Raw genomic sequence first — 7,774 nt, forward strand, 5'->3', positions numbered from 1 at the left:
GGGAACTTCTGAGCCCCTCCCCTTACATGCTGGGTATAGAGTTCTGAAACTACTGAACTCAAAGTTCAGGGGTATTGATTGATTACACCAAAAGCTGTGCCCTCTGAACCTGGCTATAGACAAATAAAATCTGCTTTTTGTTTGGTGTCTTGCCTGGTCTGTGCCCTGCAGCACTTCCTTTCCAGACAAATGGAGCCACCTTTAGTCATGATTTCTAGCTTCCCACCAACCTCAGTGGACAGAGTTAGTCCCATTACTCCTTTCTCTTGACATGTCTTCCCATTAGCTCCTCTGCTTCAGTTTATTTCTACAAATTAACTACCACCTTTGCTTTCTCATCTACTTTGGGAGTAGTTTAAAGAACTCTTGGGACCTTGCCTGCATTTTACTGCTCATTGCTAGCTACTACCTAACACCTGCACCCCAGCCCTGCACTCCACCAGGCCAAGCGCTGCTGCAGCCAGGGGCCAGGTGGGCAGGGGTGCAGACATGTGCAGCTGCAGGAGCTGGGAAATTCTCTCATGCACCCAACAGAAGCCCAGAAACGGCCCACTGCAGAGGCCTCTGGGAAGTGAGGTGTTGGAGACAGAGCGACTTAGCCAGAGGCTGCCCCATTTTCAGATCATGGTTTTTCAGAAAAGAAGTTAAGGCTGGATGCAGTAGCACACACCTGAAATCCCAGTGGCTCTGGGGGCTGAGGCAGGAGGTTCATAAGTTCAAGGTTAGTCTCAGCAATTTAGTTAGACCCTAAGCAACTTGGCAAGACCCTGCCTCAACATAGAAACTGAACAGGGCTGGGTTGTGGCTCAGTTGTTAAGCACCTCTGAGTTCAACACCTGGTGGAAAAACAAAACAAAACAGTTTAATCTCAGCCCATGGTGACCACTGTCAAGGGGAGGAGAACTGACTTCAGATCAAATCCTCTGATGATTCTGGGAACGCAGGCTTCAGCCCCTGCCTTGGGGCATTCTAACTAATTCTAAATAATTCATTCTAGATGATTCAGCTCTAGTCATGGATGCACCTGGGAGCTACAGGCTACACTTTCATTCAGAATTCCCAGGGATTCTTGACTGTGAAATCTGGTGTTCTGCCCCCACACTGTAACCACAGAGGATCTGAGAGCTATCCAGGCACCTGGAGGGCCCTGGCAGTGTCACCTGGTGTTCTGCCCACACACTGTAACCACAGAGGACCATGGGGCTGTTTGCCACGTGCTGGTCCAGGCACCTGGAGGACCCTGGCAGTGTCACCTGGTGTTCTGCCCACACAGACCTTAGCACTAAGGACCATGGGGCTGTTTGCCACGTGCTGGTCCAGGTGCCCTGGAGGACCCTGGCAGTGTCACCTGGTGTTCTGCCCACACAGACCTTAGCACTGAGGACCATGGGTCTGTTTGCCACGTGCTGGTCCAGATGCCCTGGAGGACTCTGGCAGTGGCATCTAGTTTTCCTCCCACACAGCCCTGCCATAGAGGACCATAGAACTCTTTGCCCCACACTGGTCCAAGCACCTGAAGGACCCTGGCAGTGTCGCCTGGTGTTCTGCCCACACACCCTAGCCACAGAGGACCTGAGAGCTTTGTGCCACATGCTGGCATCTGGAAGACCCTGGCAGTGTAGTCAGGTGTTTTGGCCATGCAGGCCTCACCCCAGAAGCCTACAGAGGCTGCAGGTACCACATACTCCAGGATTCTGGCCAGTGCAGTCCAGTATTCTACAATGTGGCCCTCATTGCGAAGTTTCTGTGAGGTGCTACATGGGGGCCCCTAGGATTCTGGGAAGTGTATTTGGCCCATGCAGCCCTCACCATAGAGGCTCCTGGGAGCTGCTGGGAGCCATCAGCCAAGTAGGTATGACAATTTCCTTGCCAGCGTACCCCCATGTTTCTTTAGTGGAAGGACTCATGGAAATAGGACATTTTGCAGCGACATTGCATGTAAGGTGACCTTGCTCAAGGACCAGGGCAGATCCGTGTTTAGGGTGTTCTCGGTTTAGGATAATCCGAGTTTAGGGCGTTCCCCGTTTAGAATAGGGCATATCCTGCTGCCTGAGTTCCCCTTGAGTTCTCACGGGATTCAGAATATATTTGGGAGACAGAAGCCCAGTGGAGGTGTGGATTTGGGCAGAGAACGTGGATTTCCCCAGAACGTGTTTGTAGAGGCCGGTGTGAGTTCGGGAATAAAGAGTTGCTGTTTGAATCTACAAAGCTGTGAGTGGCTCGTGATTTGTACCCAGCCAGACTGCGGCAGGGAGCTGCAGGCCCCCAAGCACCAGGGACCTTGTAGTGTGGAGTTCTGTTGGTGCAGACCACATTATAGTGGTACCTTAGAACTCTGAGCCCCCAGGAATTCTGGGCATTGTAGTCTGTACTACGCAGGCAGCCCTGACCTAAGAGGTCTGTGGGCCATTGATTATTCTGGGTAATGCAGTCCATGCTATCTAAGTGGATCCCACCATCAAGGCTCCTGGGATCTGCCTGGACACCCCAGATGCTTTTCCCTGAAGACCTCGACAGGAAGGTGTCTGCGCACTCCAGGGCTCAGGGATTCTGGGCAGTGTAGTCTGGCCTTCTGCACAGCCCGCACTGTGAAGGCCTCTGGGACTTGCAGGCTGCACACTCACCTGGACAACCCCTCCCCCAAGGATTCCAGGTAGTACAGTTAAGTTCTCTCCTTCTCCCCACAGAGGACCCTTAGAGCTACAGCCCTTGAGGGTAGTGAGTCATGTAGTTCTGCCCACTCACATCAGAGGGTTCCAGGAGCTAAATTCCCCCTTAGGGTTGTGGGTACTTCAGTCCCAGGGCTGGCTCAGTCATCAAAGAGGGTTCAGGGAGCTGTAGTCCTGAGGATTGTGGGTAATGTAGTGCAGCTCAATTACTATAAAGGATCCTGGGAGCTGCAACCCCTGAGGATTGTGGGTAATGTAGTGCAGCTCAATTACTACAAAGGATCCTGGGAGCTGCAGCCCCTGAGGGTTCTGGGTAATGTAGTGCAGCTCAATTACTACAAAGGATCCTGGGAGCTGCAGCCCCTGAGGATTGTGGGTAATGTAGTGCAGCTCAATTACTACAAAGGATCCTGGGAGCTGCAGCCCCTGAGGATTGTGGGTAATGTAGTACAGCTCAATTACTACAAAGATCCTGGGAGCTGCAGCCCCTGAGGGTTCTGGGTAATGTAGTGCACCTCAGTTACTACAAAGGATCCTGGAAGCTGCAGCCCCTGAGGGTTCTGGGTAATGTAGTGCAGTGTTCATGCTCAATTACTACAAAGGATCCTGGGAGCCGCAGCCCCTGAGGGTTCTGGGTAATGTAGTACAGTGTTCATGCTCAATTACTACAAAGGATCCTGGGAGCCGCAGCCCCTGAGGGTTCTGGATAATGTAGTGCAGTGTTCATGCTCAATTACTACAAAGGATCCTGGGAGCTGCAGCCCCTGAGGGTTCTGGGTAATGTAGTGCAGTGTTCATGCTCAATTACTACAAAGGATCCTGGGAGCTGCAGCCCCTGAGGATTGTGGGTAATGTAGTGCACCTCAATTACTACAAAGGATCCTGGGAGCTGCAGCCCCTGAGGATTCTGGGTAATATAGTGCAGTGTTCATGCTCAATTACTACAAAGGATCCTGGGAGCCGCAGCCCCTGAGGGTTCTGGGTAAGGTAGGGTAGGTTTGGCCTGTACAGCCCTGCTGGGAGGACCACAGGAGCTGCAGACCCCTTGCTTTCCCTGGTTCCCTAGAGATTCCAGGTAATGCTCTACCCACACAACCCTCACCACAGAAACTCTGGGAGTTACCGGGTTTGCAGGGATCCCCAGGGATTCTGAGCACTGAAGCCTGGTGTTCTGCCCTTGCAGCCCTGCCCCCAGAGGTTCCTAGGAACAGCAGGCATCCAAGGGTAATGGGTAGCACAGTTTGTCATTTTGTCAGTACAGCCATCACTCCAGAGGTCCCTGCAAGCTGCAGGTCCCCGAGAGTGATGGATACTGCCTTCTGTCATTTGACCTATGCTGCCCTCCCTGCAAAGGGCTCTGGTGACAGCAGGCCCTAAAGGATTCTAGGTAGGACAGCCACCATAACCTTCGCAGCTCTCACCCCAGAGTCTCCTGGGAGCTGCTGGCTGCATTCCCACAAACCACCCGGGGACTCTGGGCACTGCAGTCCAGCATTCTGCCGCTCACACCCACCTAGGCCCCTGGGAGCTTTGGGCCACGTGCTTGCCCTGGTACACTGAGGATTCTGGGCAGCATATCCCAGCGACTGCCCGCCCAGTCAAGAATCCTCCACAAACGCCTCTGGGGTCTGCAGGCCACACAGTTGCCAGGAGCCCCCATCATTCTGGGTAGTAGTGGTCTGTCATGCAGTTCTCACCAGAGGCTCCTGGGAACTGTGGGCCCTGAGGATTCTAGGCACTGCTGTCCAGCATTCTGCCCACAGGCCCCTCAGAGCTTGTGGCCCTGGTACCCCAAGTATTATGGGTACTTCAGCCAAGAAACTGCCCACACAGCCATCCCCACTGTGGGACTGGCCAGAGGGCCCACCCCACTGGGAACAGATTCACCCAGCAAACCCCAGCATCATCCGGTTTCTTCTAAAAAATTGTAGTCACGTAATGGAAAGAAGTCTTTAATACAGCCACAGTTGAAAATAATCGTAATTCTTTAATATCTAACACCCAACTGATACGCAGATTTCTCCAGCTATTTCCAATAGACTTTAGACAATGACAGATGAGGTTCTAATGGGAGCATGCAGTGCACGGGATCGATACATCTGAAGTCCTCCTTTACTTGTGGTTGGTTCACACTGTAGATCTTCAAGTCTGTGTCTTGCTTCTTCGTTTGGTTTCATCTCAGAGCTCCTGGGACGGAGCACTCCACCCCTGGTCTAGAACCCCACCACAAGGTCCTTCTTGTAACCGACACAAATGCAATATTTACACTTAACATAACTTTGAATTTTAACACATCAACGTCTCATTATTTCTCAAGTACTTAAACCTATAAGAAAATTTAGTCATTAAAACATGAATAAGAGCAAGCAATGAGGTCCCCTCAGGCCCCAGTGGGACTCCAGGCACTGGGCCTCCCTGCACCATCCTGAGTGGCCATCTAGGTTTCTCCTGTGTCCTTGCATTTCTCCCCAAAATACACTCAGGCCACACAAAACACACTGAAGGGACATAATGACGAGCAGCCAATGCCTCAGTGAGGAAAACTGTTGTAAAAGAAGTTCTGCTGAAATATTACCTGGGAAAGCAAAGGACATGGCAGAACTTCTTCCTCAGCCCACCAGGCAGTGCCCAGGAAGCTTCTTCCTCATGTTTTCCTCACCTGGACCTCGGTCATCCTGAATCCACAGTGGAGTCTCCATGGGTAGGTGCCAAGGAGAAGGAAGCCCTGGTCCCCACCTTAGGCAGAGTCCCCAGGCATCCCCAGGCCGTGGTGTCTCTCCACATGTGTCCCCAGGATAAGGAAGCCCTGGTCCCCACCTTAGACATATCCCCCAGGCATCCACAGGCCATGGTGTCTCCCCAAGAGGGTCCCCAGGATAAGGAAGCCCTGGACCCCACCTTAGGGCCCCCAGGCATCCCCAGGCCATGGTGTCTCTGCACGTGGGTCCCCAGGATAATGAACTGCTGCTCCCCACCTTAGGGCCCCCAGGCATACCCAGATGTGGCAGCTCCCACCTGGGTCCCCAGGAGAAGGAAACTTGCAGAGGACACAGAACACCACTCCCAAAAGCAGGTGGTGGAGACAGTTATAATGCGCGCCCCCTGCTGGCCGCCATGGGCAGCGCAGGGCGCCGGAGGCTCAGCCTTCAGAGCTGCCTCTGCACACCCTCGTGCCAGTCAACAGAGAAGCTCGGAAATTCATAGTTCTGATGATTTCCGGTCATAGTTTCATAAATAAAAAAGAAAGAGGGATGGGGCGGTATCAGTGGCAAAGCTCTGGCCTAGCACATGTGAGGCACTGGGTTTGATCCTCAGCACTGCATTATATAAATAAGATAAATAAATAAAGACATGCTGTCCATCTACAACTATAAATCTAAAAAGAAAAAAAAATTAGAGCCTTCCTATATCTTGGTCAGAATGGATGGAGATAGAAAGCTGCAAAGTACATGGCCCCTGGGCAAAATTCCACTGATTTCCTATATAGTAGCATCATGTAGAGAAAAGAGTGGAATGTGTAAACTGGAATAAGAGGATTTTAAATGTGTTAACATGTAAAATAGCACCCCCCCCAAATTGAAGTACCTGCTTTCAGAAAATCTTGAAACAGTAGAAAGAAATCAAATGCAATATAAATAAATGCAGAGATATTCCTTGTTCAGGTCTCAGTGTCGTTAAGATGAACTTCCTCTGCAGATTCAGTGCATTCCCAGTGAAATTCCCAGCAAGCTGTTTCTGAACCTAGGATCCAGACGCACCTCAAGAAGACACACAACTGCAGCCCAGAACCTGTCAAAATACTCCAGAGACTTGCGTTCACAATGCGAAACTGCAAAACTCTAGAAGATGTGCATGACCACATGCTCCCTCTGTCTGCAGCCAGGCTCCTCCTAGGCTGCTCCTGGCTCCTCTCCTGGTTTCCTCCAATCTGCAGCCTCAGACAGGGATGGGGGTGTGTGCATGTATGGAAAGGCACGCAGAGGTGCATGGGATGGCTAGGGACTCTGTGTGTTTCCTGGGGGGCTGAGGACGGGCACTCCCCATGGCAGCCAAAGGCAGAGAGGTCACTGCCTCTGCCCTCTAGAGTCTGGGGTGAGGGGGCTTCCTGGTGGGGGATGCATGAGCCCAGACCTCCTGAGGCAGGTAGGCAGATGGTGTTCCCCCAAGTCCACACACCTGCTGGAAGCAAATCCCCTGAGCTCAGGGACTCAGCTCAGTTTGTGCCTCATGTGCAACACCCCCACCTCCACCTCGTCCCTCAAAACAACTGCCTGAGGAAAGCTCAAGGCTTCCAAGAAAACTTACTATATCCTGGCCAACACCTGAGGACAGGCCCCAACCTCCCTTTCTCCATCATTTAATAGAAAGGACTTGCAATTGACAACATGCACCTCTTGCAACTCAGAGGGGCTCAGAACCTGAGAGCCATTACCTCGAAATACAATCATCCAGCAGGACAGGTTCTCTCTCCCAGTCTCTGGGGGAAGACAGAATTCTTAGACCACTGCCACCGACACAGCTGGCCTAACCGCGTTCACAACGACTGACTCTACTTCTTACTTCACCGAGCCCCAAGCTGAACTCTTCCCTCCTTCCCCCTTTATTATGCCCAAATCACCTCTGTGCAGACCATAATGGAACGGCTCTTTCCTCTACCCTCAGTAGCTACCTAGTGAAATGTGACCCACTGCTACATCTGATGTCCAGTTGTACCCATCGGTGACATCACAGACGTGGACATCATATGATGTCCAGTTGTACCCATCGGTGACATCACAGACTTGGACATCATCTGAAGTCCAGCTGTACTCATCGATGACATCACAGACGTGGACATCATATGATGTCCAGCTATAACCATCGGGACATCACAGACGTGGACATCATCTGATGCCCAGTTGTACCCATCGATGACATCACTGCAGTGGACGTTCAGGAGGAGAGTTAAGGAGACCACCTTCCTAAGCGCCATCCTCTGCACTCGGCCCCTCCAAGCACAGCTGCAGCCCATGGAGCAGGCAGAGGAAAGAACACGTCTGTCCCAGTCAGCCCTGGGTGGCCACCTGCCGCTGGCCAGTACTCCACACAGCACACCAGACTCCCAC

The sequence above is a fragment of the Callospermophilus lateralis genome, chromosome 3 (genome assembly GCF_048772815.1).
Source record: "Callospermophilus lateralis isolate mCalLat2 chromosome 3, mCalLat2.hap1, whole genome shotgun sequence".
In the NCBI taxonomy this organism is placed as follows: domain Eukaryota; kingdom Metazoa; phylum Chordata; class Mammalia; order Rodentia; family Sciuridae; genus Callospermophilus; species Callospermophilus lateralis.